Source organism: Hyla sarda, chromosome 1 (genome assembly GCF_029499605.1).
Source record: "Hyla sarda isolate aHylSar1 chromosome 1, aHylSar1.hap1, whole genome shotgun sequence".
Classification (NCBI taxonomy): Eukaryota; Metazoa; Chordata; class Amphibia; order Anura; family Hylidae; genus Hyla; species Hyla sarda.
In genome coordinates, this window is record NC_079189.1 from 6,209,740 (window position 1) to 6,228,083 (window position 18,344).

Consider the following 18,344-nt stretch of genomic DNA (forward strand, 5'->3'; position numbering starts at 1 on the left):
AATTGAAGGTGGCTTGTTATGACTGGTCTACATGAGCCTGATAGAACGCATAGTTGGTGCCTGCTTGTGTATTCTACAAGGCCCCCAACTTTTAGGATGTGTGTGGTGTCTAATGCCCCCCCCCCCCCCCCCCCCCTCCGCCCAGGCATGGTAGCCATTCATTCTGGAACATTTGAGGACATGCTGCATGACCAATGCTGATGTTTCTGGAAGGATAGCCTTGTGGCATGCCGTGTGAGATGCAGTTTATAGTGGGAATGCGCATGGCTAGAGGATGTGACTTCTCACCTTCTCATGGCTGGAGCATGTGACTTCTCACCTTCTCATGGCTGGCAGAGACTTGTGGAGCCGAGGGGGCTTTAGTGAACAGTTTTTTTCCTATAACAAGGGCTGTTTGTAATGTTTTGTTTTATATTGATGCAACCTTTCTACATTATTGATAGTAACCAGAGACTCTGCCTCCAGCTGCCTGCAAACACGAATAAACTTTTCTATGGTTATCCACGTGTGGAAACGTCTGCTTTATTTGACTGCAACCAGAATGTCACTTGTGTCTATAGTCCTACACGAAGAATCTCCGATCTGTTCAAGACTTTACCATACATATTCATAGTAGTTATATTCTTGTACATAGGAGGCAGTATTATAGTAGGTATGCAATAAAGATAGAAACGAAGGACGTCACTCACCGGGATGCAGTGCTAAAATTTCTTTATTTTCGTTGGTGCAGAAACAAAGGGTGCATACGGAGGGGCTCTAAGGATGCAGCTTGTTAGCCATGAACTGGGTTACAGCTGTTGCGCATTCGTCAAACACCCTTCATCAGACCCTACCTGTTCCGCTCGTGCATCACTGTTAAAGGAAATACCTCCCGGTGATGCAGGCGGAAAAAAATTAAAATCTCATTACCTGCAGAACACAATGGGTAGTGTATGACATGATCTGCACATGCGGCCGCTTTTACATAGAGAGCACCAAGCGAGCCCTTAACACAAGATTCAGGGAGCATGTATATTCTGTACGGCCTAAGAAAGGAGCTTCATGCTTCATTGAGCACATGAACTTAGTTCATGACGGTATTTGCCATAATCTACTCTTTCAAGGTCTAGAAGTGGTTTACAGTAAAGAAAACAAAGACAAAAGAAAGTTGCTTCAATAAGAAAACAAATGGATTATTAAATTAAATGCTGAAGGTAACCAAGGACTGAACGAAAGAGTAGTTTATAGTGTATTTTGAGTATGTTACATGTATATGTTGTATAGATGTAATTGTAAGCCATGATTTTAAATTATATGTTCACTATTCACTGTTAATTGCACACCTGTTCCGCCTGCATCACCGGGAGTGATGCACGTCCAGAACAGGTAGGGTCTGATGAAGCGCGTTTGACGCACGCGCAACAGCTGTAACCCAGTTCATGGCTGAAAAGCTGTGTCCTTAGAGCCTGTCTGTATGCACCCTTTGTTTCTGCACCAATGATAACGAAATTTTAGCACTGCATCCCGGTGAGTGACGTCCTTAGTTTCTATCTTTTATTGCATATTGAGAAGACTTGAATTCATGGCACTTGTAACCCGAGTGATTACAGTGTATAACGGCTACTGATAGACTGCTTGATCTATTGCACACTCTTGCAGTGCGAAGCACTAGGGGAGACCGGAGCTATGGGGTTGTAGTGCTGACGGTCTATGTCTCTTCATTCAGTCATTATAGTAGATATATTGTTGTATATAGGAATAGTAATATAGTAGTTATATTCTTGTACATAGGAGCAGTATTATAGTAGTTATATTCGTGTATATAGGAGCAGTATTATAGTAGTTATATTTTAAATCCATAGAAGATATGAATAAAATCGCAATCACCCACTTGCAGTTGCTGTAACTTCAGAAAACTTTATTTGTGGTCGTGGCTCGAAAGGCCGAGAGTGGCTTACCTGTGGAATAAGCATATATGACAGTACTTACCAACCTAAGACTTGAATCCTTGATAGACCTATAAAGTAAATGATGAACAGAAGCGGATGAGGTGTGCCCAAATACCGCGAGCATGGGTATGCCTATAGAGGGCATACCCTTGTGTGATTTGAATAGAAGGGAGATTTGGGTGGGTGATGCCAATGATGCATACGCCCCTATCTGTGGGATAAGGGAAGTTTTATACCCCACAGCACTCCCACAAATGTAGCCAATTAGGCTAATTACTTGTGGTCGTGGCTCGAAAGTAAATGATGAACAGAAGCGGATGAGGTGTGCCCAAATACTGCGAGCATGGGTACGCCTATAGAGGGCAAAGAGGCAAAAGTAGGATGCAACTCTATTTTATTGAACTCACAAAGCTAACACTTTAAATACATTTGCCATCTCAGCTGATGGGTCAGGTACATATTCAAAGCAGCTTGAATTCCAGCGGCCTAATTTTTTAATGACATGTGCTGGCGTATTATGTTTTGAGGCTGCTGAGGCCGCTCCGATTCTGAAGGAGTGCCCTGTGATGCCAGTAGGGTCATGGCCCAGCATTACAATTAGTGAGCGGACATGTTTCCAGAACTATGAGAAAGACAGAGTCCGACCATTGATCGGGAGGAGAGGACTGTCTGCCGCATGCCCCGACAACATGTGGACAAGGTCTGTGAGAGTGGAGACGGGGCACCATTGATGTGCAGTGGGGAAGTAGCGTATGGAGGCCCCCCACATGGAGGTTTTGGAAGTGAGTAGGGTGAGTGTGAAACCTGTTTCGTTTGAGAGTTGGCTCAGGGTTAGCCCAGGTGACCTGGGACCATGACGTGTGAATTTCCCTGTAAAAAGCTAAGTGAATGGCGGATTTGATGACGGTGCTGATGTGATAGCCAAAAGGGTGCGTGTCTAGTAGAGAAGACATAGCTGGGAAAAGATCCCCCGTGACTGGTGCGCGAGAACGGAGATACCTTTTTAAGTGCTGCTTTGATAGGCCGAGTGGAAAGTAGTGAAGGAGCGTCGGGGTGCGCAAGTGATCTATAGTGTTATAGCCCTGCTAAGTGCAATGTGATGGTGTTGTGAGATAGATGCAGTGTAGAGTGGCAAAATCCAACAAACGCAAGAGAAGAGTGCATGGAAATTGTGGCTGGAAGTCCTAGGTTGTGCATGAAAGAAGTGAAGGATGCATAGGTGGTGTCGTAAGCTCGAGTAGTGCTGGGTGCTAGTGACCTTCTGATCAGGTCGTTAGCAATGGTGATGTAGCTGTCTAATCCATCTGAAGGCTCTGGAGTGGAGGAACCGGCCTGGTCTGCATCTGGCTGGACCTGAAAAAATACATTCATTTTAGCCCTGGATAAGGCATCTGCCGCCAGATTCTTGCTACCCTCAATATGTTCAAACTTAAAATGAAAATTGTGCTGAAGTGACAGCAACACAAACCTCCTGACAAAATGCATGATTTGGGGGGATCTGGAACGACCTTTTGTTGAGGATCTCTACTGTGGCGGCATTATCGCACAGGAACCGAACCGTGGTGTTGGTCCACAAGTGCCCCCAAATAGCTGCGGCAGCAACTACGGGGTTTGTTTCAAATAAGGCTGATGTTTCCCTGAAGTTGGGGATAAGTAAGATGTCTGCAGGCCAAGGGCCCGCCAGCCAGTGGGTTCCGTGTATGGCCGTGAACCCGATTGCTGAGGCATCAGAGACTATTGTGGGGGATTCTTCAGTTGCCGCTGGCACGAACAACGAGACACCGTTCCAGTTTACCAAGAAGTGGTCCCACATGAGGAGGTCTGCCATGGCCTCGTTATTTAACTGTATGGTGTGCCTCTGACCCGAGACTGAGGGAATGATCCTCATGGCGAAAGCCATCATACCCAAGAGACTCTAGCTCGACCCTGGATACTGTGCGGCATCTGGACAGCTTGTGGATCAGTTTGCGGGTTCTGGACAGTTTCTCCTCGGGGAGTCTGGCTTCCATGTTCGTGGTGTCCAGGATGATGCCTAAGAAAGTAAGCTGCTTGGCGGGGCCCTCAGTCTTGTGTGGAGAGACTGGGACTCCGAGCTCAGAAAATAGTCTGTAGAGCACCGAGGTTGCTGGGGGTGCAGTCTGGATGTTCTAGTAACAAGAAATCATCCAGATAATGAATTGTATGCTGGCAATTGGAGATGTTCTGTAGTGCAGTGGCTAGTTGATCGAAGAGCCATGGACTGCTTTTTGCCCCGAACGCTAGTTTGATTGCAAAATAGTATTTGTTCTGCCATTTTACCCCGTGCCATTGCCAGAGGTCTTGCTATATGGGGAGTAGCTTGAAAGTGTCCGTGAGGTCTGCCTTTGACAGCCATGTGTTTCTGCCCAGGTGTAGGACTGACTGGATCGCTAGATCGATTTGAAGCGTTTTTCATGGAAAATTCGTCGTAAGGGATTAGGGCATTGATGCTGGGGATTGGAGAGGAGTAAGGAGCTGAAAGGTCGTAAATCAATCTTTTTTTATTTGAAAACTTCCCTGTGGCAAGCCCCAGTGGGCTGACTCTCCAACAGGAAAAGGGGGTACATCAAATGGCCCAATCATAAAGCCTTTGGTCAGTTCAGCGGTGATCAGACTGGACACGACCTCAGGCTCAGAAAGGGCGGACAACAAGTTGCCGCATTCATGCGTGCATTGGGGGACACGCGACTAGGCCGGTATGAAAACCGTCGCAGAAACCTGCCAACAGCCAACTGACCCAGTTGTGATCAGGGTGACCAGCGAGGATCCGGCCCAGGACCTGAGCCTGTACCATGGCTAGTCACGCCTGAGGACCCTTCTGGGAGCAGATGGAGCTGGGGTGGGCCCTGAAACAATTGAAGCATACATGTAGTAGTCTGCAGTTGCTGTACAGACAGGCTGAAAGGTTAAAATTGTTACAGATCTGGGTTTTACCCAGATACCTCACCGGCCTGCCTAGTCTGTCTAGGGCGGCCGTGTTCCTTTGGGCTGGCGGGTTGTAGGAGTTGTCACTTCTGCTGGTGCTGGGCTCGCTCTGGCCGTTGACCTGGGGGCACCGGCTGGAGGTGTGAGTAGTTACTCCGCATGTGCTGCAAGCAGGAGCTTTTAGACCAGCAAAGTGTTCACAGTACAGTTCTGTGTCAACGGCCCCCCAGTTGGTGGCGTAGTTGAACTGCGTGTAAGCGGCGGCTGCTTTGGCTGAAAACGATTTGTGATATTCGTAAAATGTGGATCCTCCGTATTTGTACGCCATTTGTGTGACTTTATGCAGGTATAAGTCTAACTCCTCCCTGCGGCCGGGGCAGACGGAACAGATGACATTTCTGAAAAGCCCAAAGGCAAGCACAAACTCTGCCATGTTTAGTTTCCTGCTGAGCCTAGCATCCTTACTTTTGAAAGTGACTGCCAACTCTCCGCAGGTGACAGTCTTGGTGTCATTAAGGTCAGTGGTTGCGATTAGTAATGAGTCTAGGTTAACGTCCTTGTCCTCAAGGATGTCCTTTTTAATGGCTGCTGGGATGAAGTGTGCCGGTGTAATGTTAGGTGGGAGTTGAGGCGTACCTAAAGGCGTAGCCTGAGAAGTAGAGGCCGTAGGTGCGGTCGTGGCTACTTCCATGCTCCTGGAGCGTTCCATAAGATCCAGTCTTGCCTGGAAACCGGATACTGAGGTGAGCACCTCCATCATCATGGTGTGGAGCTGCGACAGGGAGGCACTTGAGGCTTGAGCTTCCGATGCTCCTGGACTCCCCCTGGGGGCCTGACCAGGGTTTAGCAGCTGGAACAGCTCGCCCTTCCTAGCTGAGGCAGGGAAAGGGATGCCTCTCCTCCTAAGTTCTTCCATCGGCCTGGGGATGGTCTAGGCGCAGTGGGAGGGTAATCTGCCTCTGTCAGAGGCCCTGGCGGGGGTCTCGGAGACGGTGAGGGCTTCCTCGATGTCCGAAGGTTGAGACATGTCTCTGGCAAAACCTGTCCGGGCCAAGAAAGGGTGCCGGTAGAAACTAAAATTGGCTGGTGAGAAGAGGTTATGACTCCTACGAGGCCCTGGCCACAGAATTTACAACTAACCTGCTGCGTATCCTGAGTTTGTTCTGAGCAAGAAGCCTGACACACGCAACCTAGTTTCCAACTGAGGAAATTTCATGGGACAGTTAGACTGACTGAGTGTGTGAGTATCTGAGGGTGTGATAGGATAAGCGACTAAGGCTATGTGTATGCTGTTGCGCTGAAGAAGAGTCAGGACAGCATACGCCGAGGACCCCACTGAAGGCGTGTCAGACACGGTGATCCCCTGCTTATGTGTTCTGAAATGAGTCAAGGAACAATAACGCGAGTCAGCGCCCCGGCTGAAGAAGAGTCAGACCTGGGCTGACTGACGGTAGAAATCACGCGCGTGGCTCTGAAGACGTGTCAGTAGCAGCGTGATTATCGTGGCATGGTGTGTATCTGCCATGGAAATTGAGGTCTAGTGAGTGAGCGGATTAAGGTTAGATGCGTGTGACTTTGGCGTGTGGGTGAAATGGCCAGGGGAATCCGCCAATGCAGCTGACATTGTGCATCCCTGAGGCTGCTGGGAGCCCCAGGGATGCGGTGTTGCCGCGACCAGCTCCCGATGACCGGGCCCGCGGTCCGGCCCCCGGCACCTCCCCTCAAAACCCGCCCCTCCCCCCGCTGGGCTGCAGCGGGCTGGTGACAGAGAGGACGGGCCGCGGCCTTGGCCGGCAGCACTGTTTTGCGGCGCCGGGGGATGACGTCCTGCCAGAGTACGCCAAGGCCCCTCCGCCCGGGACGCACGTGGCGGCAGGAGCAACCGAGGAGGAGACGGAGTCCCGAGCCCCACACCACTCCCACAAATGTAGCCAATTAGGCTAATTACTTAGCGACCATGAGGTGCCAAGACAGGTGGAGGAGATAGGGACAGCTTGCAACTAGTCTTGCGCCATCCGGCGCTTTTTCCAGTTACTGTGCAACAACCAGGTTGAATAAAGTTTTCTGAAGTTACAGCAACTGCAAGTGGATGAGTGTGGTTTTATTCATATCTTCTACGGATTTAAAGTGTACTTTATTTTGACCAGCACCCCAGGGCACCTGCATCATCTTACCCGGTCTCCCTATGATTGGACTATATATAGCTACTAAAGATACGGGATGTTTCTAATACAGTGCCACTTCTCTCTATTGTTTGTTTTGGTAGTTATATTCTTGTATATGGGAGCAGTATTATAGTAGTTATATTCTTGTATATAGGGAGCAGTATTATAGTAAGTATTCGTGGTAGAAAGAGAGAATGGGAGAATGAGACCGCAACAGTGTATCACGGCAATCCTGCAGCGCAGTCACTGGTAGGACAGGTGATATCCACAGTACAAGGATAAATAGGGGTGCACAAAAATCCAGAAATGCAGGTCAGTAGAAATAAAGCTTCAGCACTCACCTATGTTCCAATAATCCTTTATTCGAGCATCAAATCCAAAGAAAACCGCTTGCCAGGGGTGGGGAGAGAGAGAGGACGCTGCTGCAGGAGCAGCGGAGGAGGAGGCAACTAGTAAAACCGCTTTGTCTGGCCTTTCCTCGTGTCTCCCCAGACGCACCTATACCTGGGCACTGGGGTGACGTCACCCAAAAGGGGAAGTGTGAAAAAACCTGGTCGGGTAAGTGGAAAAAATGATAATAAAAATGTTAAATGAAGCAACAAAATAGAATAAGCGGACTAAGTACAGGAATGAGAGGGGGTAAGCAGGGAAGGGGATGACAGATGTGCGTAAAAAAAAAAAGACCGAAATGTTCACAGAAAAACAGTTCATTACGGTCATTGAGATAAAGGATTCCCATGGCTTCGGTCCTTAGTATCCATAGCGCTTTGTGCTGTCGCAGGATTTTCTCTTTATTCACGCTGCTCTCTCTGATTCTTTCTATCCTGGAGATAGTGAGGGTCTTTTCATTACTGTTGTGACACTCATGTGCTCTATTAGCCGAGCCAATCCCGGTATTTAATGAGCGTTTGTGCTCCCGGAATTGGGAGAAGAGGCATCTTTTAGTGGATCCGTAAAATTTCTGCATCCCCGCACAGTTCGATCCGGTGGCATTCGAAATTGACCTATTCAAAGGCATCGGGAGAATGAACCTCCCACAAATCTTCGAAACCTCTACCAATAAAAAGAAAGCTGGAGAATACAACATTAAAGAAGAACAACGCGCCACCATCGGACCCTTAGGGTTCTTTGCCCCTGATGTATTCTCCACACAGGACCGCAGATGCATTATTGATCTCGTCAATTTAGATACCAATGAAACCCCATCCCAAGCTGACACAGTTTTCACTGCCACAGAAATTTTTCAAGGCGGAGTCCCATCGACTTTTACACCCCAAATCCAACCAGGTAGTAGCCTGGACATCTTTACAGCACAAGTCATAAAGGATATCAAAGCACTGGTATACCCCTCGGCCACCAGTAATTTGTCCATAAAAGAACAAAGAGCCCTTAAATGGCTACATGAACACAAGGACTTGACAATTAAAAAAGCGGACAAAGGTGGCAGTGTAGTGATGTCTAAAGAGTACTACGTATTTGAAGCCCTCAGACAACTTAAAAACCCAGAGGTGTACTCTCCCCTTGCCTGCGACACCACGAATAAAATAATTTCCAAACTCAGGACCTTTCTACACAAAAGTGTAAAAAAAGGACTCCTTGACGACAAAAAAAGGCAGAAAAGCTCATATCAGACCAGGTTAACAAACCACTATGGTATTTCCTCCCCAAGGTCCACAAAAGTTTGGATACTCCACCTGGGAGACCGATTGTTGCAAGCATAGGGGCACCGCTGGAACATCTGTCCAAATACCTAGACTGGCTCTTAAGACCACTTCTGGATAATGTACCATCACACCTCAAGGACACCGATAACTTCCTTCAGATGGATAACTTTCAATGGTATGAGTCACTTAACCTAGCCACCATAGATGTGGAAAGCCTATACACCAGGATCCCACAAGATCTGGGGATCCAGGTGATAGAACATCTCAAATCCGCCAATAAAAGCGATGAATATGTGGACTTCGTGAAATAAGGTCTGGAACTTATCCTTAAAAACAACTGTTTCCTCTTTGATAACGACTGGTACACACAGAGGTCAGGCACGGCGATGGGGACACCCGTGGCTTGCACATTCGCAAACCTATTGCAGCCCTGGAGCAAAAATGCATCTATAATCCCCAGAATCCATTTACCAAATACATTAAGATGTACACCAGGTTTGTCGACGATATTTTCATCGCCTGGGAAGAGTCACTAATTTAGTGAATTAATTTACTATTTGAACAGCAGTAATAACATGAACATGTTTTTCACGAGTAAATTCTATAATAAAAAAATTGAATTCTTGGATGTGGAACTACATATACAAGAGAACACCCTAACCACCACTGGGTATCGAAAAGAAACGGCTACCAACTCCTATCTACATTACAACAACTATCACCCTCAACATACTAAAAACTCACTACCCTACAGTCAATTTCTTCTCATCAAAAAAAATAAATAATACAGAAGAAGGATTCCTGAAACAAGCCACAGAACTTACCAACCGGTTTATCGAATGGGGTTACCCTGGGAAACTGCTTTCGGATGCATTGGAAAAAGTCCAACTTATTCCCCGCAAAGAACTCCTCTACATAACACACAAAAGACAGAACATCACCGGTAGCAACAAAGAGCAGTAAAGATTTGTATTTTCATTCCAGTTCAACCCACTTGTCAACGTCATCAAAAAAGCCATCTACAGCAATTGGCATATTTTGGAAAGGGACCCGATCCTACAAAAAAGAGCTAAAAATAAACCTCTCACCATTCGCCGCAGTGAAAATTTGAAAAGCCTTCTAGTCTCATCTACATTCTCAAGTAAAAAAACCAAAGAGAACTGGCTCTCACAAAATGAGCTTAAAGGGAATTTTAAATGTGGCACCTGCATTCATTGCAACCAAATGTATAAGGGTACCTGCATCACCTTAGGCGGCTGTAAGATCACCGTCAGAGAATTCATCTGCTGTCGATCTGAGTGGGTGATCTACACGATCATCTGTCCGTGTGATCAATTTTACATCGGATCCACTAAAAGATGCCTCTTCTCCCGATTCCGGGAGCACAAACGCTCATTAATAACCGGGATTGGCTCGGCTCGGTTAATAGAGCCCCTGAAAGCGTGTCACAATAGTGAAAAGAGCCTCACTATCTCCGGGATAAAAAGAATGACAGAGAGCAGCGTGAATAAAGAGTAAATCCTGCGACAGCACAAAGCGCTATGGATACTAAGGACCAAAGCCATGGGCTTCCTTGGTCTCAATGACCGTAATGAACTGACTGTTTTTCTGTGAACATTTCGGTCTTTTTTTACGTGCGTCTGTCATCCCCTTCCCTGCTTATCCCCTCTCATTCCTGTACCGCTTATTCTATTTTGTTGCTTCCTTTAACATTTTTATTATAATTTTTTCCACTTACCCGACCAGGTTTTTTTCACCCTTCCCCTTTTAGGTGACGTCACCCCAGCGCCCAGGTATAGGTGCGTCTGGCGAGACACGAGGTAAGGCCAGACGAAGAGGTTTTACCCGCGAAACTAGTTGTCTCCTCCTCCGCTGCTCCTGCAGCGGCGGCCTCTCTCCCTCCCCACCCCTGGCCAGCGGTTTTCTTTGGATTTGATGCTCGAATAAAGGTTTATTGGAACATTGGTGAGTGCTGAAGTTTTATTTCTACTGACATGCATTATAGTAGGTATATTCTTGTACGTAGGAGGTAGTATTATAGTAGGTATATTTTTTTTGTACGTAGGAGGCAGTATTGTAGTAGTTATATTCTTGTACATAGGAGGAAGTATTATAGTAGTTATATTCTTTGTATATAGGGAGCAGTATTATAGTAATTTATTCACCAAACCCAAGGCCTTAGCCCGGGGTAAAACAACCATATTTGAATTCCCCTAAAATATAGCTTTTATTGGATACTATTATAAAACCAGTGTTGTAACCCAGAAATTTTAAAATAGATGCCAGATGGGTGGTATATTAGTAGTGTACAACAGGGTATATCCCCTCACATTCCAGATTCTAGGGTACTGCAGTTACCCAGCAACCCATCTGGAAATCAATAAAATAAACACACTAGATTGGCAGCCTCTACATGTTTCACCGTTACAACGGCGTTCTCAAGAGGCAAACAGTGGCCATAGCTGACAAAGAATGGTGGAGAGGCCTTTTATAGACATCCCCTATGACCTCACAATTAGTCGTCCAGATCCCTGAACCAATAATGGATAAGATGACAAGTACAATACTGTGTAAGCCAATGAGGTCCCAGCTTCTCTAATTACTTCCTAGGTAAACTCCATGCAAGTGGCAATATACTCACGTCAGTAAAGATGGTCCCGTTCCGTGTTCTGGCGTCATATACTTGCACCCGCTACATTGGTGACCTCACTCAGATGTGCCGCGCATGACCATTCATGCCGCCGGCGTGTCCTGATGCTCTTGCACTCTGCACTATTGCTACTTTCGCTACCAGTCTGAACATGTCAACTAGTGTTTTTGGAGAACTTCTATTCTCTGGTCCTCAGTTATTATCAGTGCGCCTGCATCGATACTTAGTTTATTTTGGAATAGCAATGTGCGCTGCACATGTATTCGAACTTGGTCTCTATTAGGATAAAAAGCTTTCTCTAAACTAAATGTTATACAATCATTATGAACTCCAGTCTCTACCTAATAGACTAATAAAGATATATATAAAAATAACAGGGATCCGGATATAAATGTGACATGACACCATCATTTAATATTATTCATGCATTCTGATACACTACACAGGTAAGTACAATATACAATAAGACAATGTTGCTCAAATATTTCACAATCTTTATATAAATATAGGTACAGTGAAACAGTTCAGTTATAGTCCACAAGCAACCATCTTTTTGTAGACTATATGCAACTCAATTAGTATGACAAAATTAACAATAACAAAGGTATAAGAACAATAGTGAGCCCAATAACGATATTAATAATACAGCCTATCACAACCAATCATCAAATTCAGTACGTTATCAATTACTAACCGCCATTAATTGTCCATGCCATAGAAAATAATAATGCCTGGGATATATTCAATGATTAAGTAGTAGTAATAATTACAAAAATGCAGCACAAGAAAAACCTTCATTAATGCCCCGTGGTGCTTGAGATTTCAGTCTCCAAATCCACTTAGCTTCTTCTCGTAAGAGAAGATTACCAATTTTAAGGTCCCATTTTAAGTTGGCACAGACCTACAAAAAGTAATTCATGCCCTCTACCATTGTGAAATACAGGGTGGGCCATTTATATGGATACACCTTAATAAAATGGGAATGGTTGGTGACATTAACTTCCTGTTTGTGGCACATTAGTATATGTGAGGGGGGAAACTTTTCAAGATGGGTGGTGACCATGGTGGCCATTTTGAAGTCAGCCATTTTGAATCCAACTTTAGTTTTTTCAATAGGAAGAGGGTCATGTGACACATCAAACTTATTGGGAATTTCACAAGAAAAACAATGATGTGCTTGGTTTTAATGTAACTTTATTCTTTCATGAGTTATTTACAAGTTTCTGATCACTTATAAAATGTGCTCAATGTGCTGCCCATTGTGTTGGATTGTCAATGCAACCCTCTTCTCTATATACTGCTATATACTACTATATACACCGCAGGAGAAATGCTAGCACAGGCTTCCAGTGTCCGTGTACACCGCTATATACTACTATATACACCGCAGGAGAAATGCTAGCACAGGCTTCCAGTATCCGTATACACTGCTATATACTATTATATACACTGCAGGAGAAATGCTACCACAGGCTTCCAGTATCCGTATATACTACTATATACACCGCAGGAGAAATGCTAGCACAGGCTTCCAGTATCCGTATACATTGCTATATACTACTATATACACCGCAGGAGAAATGCTAGCACAGACTTCCAGTATCCGTATACACTGCTATATACTACTATATACACCGCAGGAGAAATGATAGCACAGGCTTCCAGTATCCGTATACACTGCTATATACTACTATATACACCACAGGAGAAATGCTAGCACAGGCTTCCAGTATCCGTATACACTGCTATATACTACTATATACACCGCAGGAGAAATGCTAGCACAGGCTTCCAGTATCCATATACACTGCTATATACTACTATATACACCGCAGGAGAAATGCTAGCACAGGCTTCCAGTATCTGTATACACTGCTATATACTACTATATACACCGCAGGAGAAATGCTAGCACAGGCCTCCAGTATCCGTATACACTGCTATATACTACTATATATACACTGCAGGAGAAATGCTAGCACAGGCTTCCAGTATCCGTATACACTGCTATATACTACTATATACACTGCAGGAGAAATGCTAGCACAGACTTCCAGTATCCGTATACACTGCTATATACTACTATATACACCGCAGGAGAAATGCTAGCACAGGCTTCCAGTATCTATATACACTGCAATATACTACTATATACACCGCAGGAGAAATGCTAGCACAGGCTTCCAGTATCCGTAGTTTCAGGTGCTGCACATCTCGTATCTTCACAGCATAGACAATTGCCTTCAGATGACCCCAAAGATAAAAGTCTAAGGGGGTCAGATCAGGAGACCTTGGGGGCCATTCAACTGGCCCACGACGACCAATCCACTTTCCTGGAAACTTCATCTAGGAATGCTCGGACCTGACACCCATAATGTGGTGGTCACCATCTTGCTGGAAAAACTCAGGGAACGTGCAGCTTCAGTGCATAAAGAGGGAAACATCATCATGGAGCAATTTCACATATCCAGTGGCCTTGAGGTTTCCATTGATGAAGAATGGCCCCACTATCTTTGTACCCCATATACCCCACCATACCATACTTTTTTGTGTTCCAACAGTCTTGGAGGGATCTGTCCAATGTGGGTTAGTGTCAGACCAGTAGCGGTGGTTGTGTTTGTTAACTGCACCATTCACATAAATGTTTGCCTCATCACTGAACAAAATCTTCTGCGTAAACTGAGGGTCCTGTTCCAATTTTTGTTTTGCCCATTATTCAGCCCCTGAAACTACGAATACTGGAAGCCTGTGCTAGCATTTCTCCTGCGGTGTATATAGTAGTATATAGCAGTGTATACGAATACTGGAAGCCTGTGCTAGCATTTCTCCTGCGGTGTATATAGTAGTATATAGCAGTGTATACGGATACTGGAAGCCTGTGCTAGCATTTCTCCTGCGGTGTATATAGTAGTATATAGCAGTATATAGAGAAGAGGGTTGCATTGACAATCCAACATAATGTGCAGCACATTGAACACATTTTATAAGTGGTCAGAAACTTGTAAATAACTCATGAAAGAATAAAGTTACGTTAAAATCAAGCACATCACTGTTTTTCTTGTGACATTCCCAATAAGTTTGATGTGTCACATGACCCTCTTCCTATTGAAAAAACTAAAGTTGGATTCAAAATGGCCAACTTCAAAATGGCCACCATGGTCACCACCCATCTTGAAACGTTTCCCCCCCTCACATATACTAATGTGCCACAAACAGGAAGTTAATATCACCAACCATTCCCATTTTATTAAGGTGTATCCATATAAATGGCCAACTTCAAAATGCCCGCCATGGTCACCACCCATCTTGAAAAGTTTCCCCCCTCACATATACTAATGTGCCACAGACAAGAAGTTAATATCACCAACCATTCCCATTTTATTAAGGTGTATCCATATAAATGGCCCACCCTGTATTTTAAAATTTCTCGGTTTCAACACAGGTTTTATAATAGTATCCAATAAAAGCTATATTTTAGGGGTATTCAAATAGGGGTGTTTTACCCCGGGCTACGGCCTTGGGGTTTGGTGAATAAATACATTTAGAGGGCCCCTTATGCCCTTTTGGGTGATTTGTTTGTTATCAGTTTTATAGTAGTTATATTCTTGTTCATAGGAAGCAGTATTATAGTAGTTTTCGGCCCAGAAGGTAGGTGTTGAATGTGTAGAACGGTCCTTAAGAGGAAAAGAAGGTTCTTTAATCCATCAATCATTACTATGTATTTCTGCAGTCTTTACTTTTCTTGGTCCAGCAAACTGTTCAAAGAGATTTTCATTTTGCCATAAAGCATCTTCTTTTTCAAGATAACAGAGAATATTTTGATTTTACATAGAAAACTCCAGTCTTTTCAGTTTGGGAGAAACACAGGCTGGAAGACTTCTCTGTTAAAATTTATTTCTGTAACAACTTTGGGTACGAATGAAGGTACAGTTCTTAGAAGAGCCTTGTCTGGCACAAACTTGATAACGGAAGGTTGGCCACTCCCAAGTCTTTTGGCAGAAGTAATGGCTACAAGATACAAAACCTTATAGAAAAGCCACTTTTTGTAACAGGCCAAACTTTTGTTCAGAAAGCTTGTTGAGTACAAAGCACAAGTCCCAAGATGCAATAGGAGGTCTTACTGTTGGTCTTACAATTCATAAGGCCTTAAAGAAAAGAGCAAAAATAGTTTTCCCTTAGAATTTCCTATCTGTAAACAGTTACGTGTACTCTTTAAGGTGTCTGCTTTCAATCCCCTTTGAAACCCATCCTGAAGAAACTGTAACATGACAGGTAGAGATGTCTTCATGACCTTTTCTTCTTCTCCAGGATGAAAATTTAGTGTACCGCGCTCAATTGTAGATGACAGCTAAGATACCGATTACTTCCTCAGAGAGGCCTTTAGATCTGAACTTTGAACTCTCACAAAATCCATACTGTCAGATAAAGGCGATCGAAATGTTGAGGGAAGAAGCCGTTCCAGAGAAGGAGGTATTTGTGCTGAGAAAGTTTCCAATACTTGCCCTTTAATAACCTAAACAATAGAGGAAACTATGCACTTTGGGTCAGAATGGAGCTGGTAGTATCACTAATGGCTGGTCTTGAATGATTTTTTCTAAGAAAAGATGAAAAGAAAATGATCCTTCCAAGTCATGGTAAACGTGTTGATCATATCCCAATTGTCTCTGCAACAAAGGGAGCAGAAATTTGGTAGTTTTCAATTGGCTTTAGTCACCATCATGTCCCATCGGGGCACAATCCCAATTGTTTATCTACCTAAAGTGCAACACAAAAAGGGAAACACAGCCGCACAGCCACCATTTGTAATTTGATCTACTGGCTTCTCAGCTTAATTAAAAAAAACTAACAGGTTGGTAGTATACATTTTGATCAAAAAGTACAAGCCCACTCGCCACGTCAAGGCCACCTCGTTAGAGTGGGTCCCTAACCTGACAATGGCGTAGCGCCTGGCGGCGACCACTGCCTCCGAGACCCCATGCCCAACGGGGGGAGTGACCCAGTGGCCAGGCAGCCCCACTGCTGCCCGACCAAGCCCCTGGCTCTGGGCCACTCCACCCCACAGACAAAGCATCACAGAAACAATGGCCACCACAGAGAACCACACCAGCATGGGGATGGGGTCTCGGAGGCAGTGATCACCGCCAGGGGGCTATGCCAGTGTCATGTAAGGGACCCACTCTAACGAGGTGGCCTTGACGTGGGGAGTGGGCTTGTACTTTTTGATCAAAATGTATACTAACAACCTGTTAGTTTTTTAAATTATGCTGAGAAGCAAGTAGATCAAATTACAAATGGTGGATGTGTGGCTGTGTTTCTCTCTTTGTGTTGTACATTTGTAGTCTCTCCCTTCTTCCATAGCCTGCACTCCACTCCACCCATTTGGCCCAGGCGTTTTTAATTAGCAGGAAACTGCATAAGTGTTTCCTCCTACCATTCCCCAGCCCTCTGGCAGTGAGCACATGGTAGGTTTCACACTGGTGTGGTTCTCTGTGGTGGCCATTGTCTCTGTGATGCTTTGTCTGTGGGGTGGAGTAACCCAGAGCCAGGGGCTTGGTCGGGCAGTAGTGGGGCTGCCTGGCCACTGGGTCGCTCCCCCCCGTTGGGCATGGGGTCTCTGAGGCAGTGGTCGCTGCCGGGGGCTACACCAGTGTCAGGTTAGGGACCCACTCTAACGAGGTGGCCTTGACGTGGCGAGTGGGCATGTACTTTTTGATCAAAATGTATACTAACGACCTGTTCATTTTTGAAATTATGCTGAGAAGCAAGTAGATCAAATTACAAATGGTGGATGTGCAGCTGTGTTTCTCTCTTTGTGTTATCTACTTAAAGTATTTGGGGTTCAATTCTCACTCATTGGGATCTTAAGATCCTCGGACTCAGCAGATCCACTTGAATATAAGGGGATCCTTTGATATGAACTGCTGAGAGGAACAGAAGATGGTCTTCTGCCCAGGCCATCAAGATCATGCACTCTATTTACAACATTGGGGCTCTTGTCCCCCCTTACCAAGACTGCATTGTACGATTGCACAAGCACAGCCTTGTTCTTGAGCAGTGGTACTGTAGGGCAAGATGGATTGTTTTGAGTCTGAGGCTTGGAACTGTTGCCCTGGGACAGATTTTTGAGGGACCATTGAAGAGTCCTGTGGGAGAGAGGGGAAAAAAGTAAAACGGGCAGATAGTGAACATTCATGTCCCAGGTTGTGGATCTCAAATATAAACCTTAACCCACAGGACTACTATTATTAGTGCTGTCACCAAACTCAACACCTTATTTGCTGCCCAGATGGTGTCTGCTGGAGACTTCACAAGATGAAGAATGTGTGGCTTCAGTTTGGATTGTGTCTTCAATGGAAGAAAAAGCCTCTGGCAGTTATAATCTGTGATAAGACCCAAATTGATGGAACCAGATTAAATTTGCTCAAATTGATGGGAAGTCCCACTTTTCTTCAGGAGGTCTTGAGAGTTGTAGATGCTAAAGAAGTAGGGTATGAGAAGCCAGTTGTCTAGGTATGGTATTACTTTAATTCCCTGGAGTCTTTGGGAAGTCAGAAGCGTAATGTTGTGTGAATTGTGGGGTCTGGGGAGAGCCCATAATTATAACTGATAGACAGTCTCTTGTATCTTGATGGCGATTCTTGGAAATGTTCTTGATCAGACATTTTTGGGGAATATAAAGATGTGGCTCCATACGATACAGGGAATACTGTGACGTCTCTTCGCTGGATGGTGCTTATGGTTGATTTGATTTTGCCCATAGCTTCTCTATTCAAAAGGGTTTTCTCAGAAATGAAAAATTCTTGAAGAACTTCCTCTTCTAGTTCTGAGGAAATAATAAAACGTTCTTGTCATCAGGAATCTTGTCCAGCTATGAGATTATCTGGTTTGAAAGGAAGGGCACAGAATTTATTTTTTTCTTGGCAGCATCAACAGACCGTGGCTTGAGCCAAACATCACGCCTGACCGAATTCAAGACTGAGCAGATGTTTACAGC

The 18,344-nt window shown here is 44.9% G+C and overlaps 1 protein-coding gene across 2 annotated transcripts in view; it reads right to left on the reverse strand.

Annotated features, from left to right (window-relative positions):
* Positions 1-17,089: 17,089 nt before the first annotated feature.
* The window catches only part of WDR54 (WD repeat domain 54), a gene marked incomplete at its 5' end in the record, with an annotated part of 40,461 nt that continues 39,206 nt past the window's right edge, over positions 17,090-18,344 (reverse strand). Inside the window, 1 exon segment of one of the 2 annotated variants that reach the window (XR_008848168.1) lies at positions 17,090-18,173. 2 annotated transcript variants of the gene reach the window in all.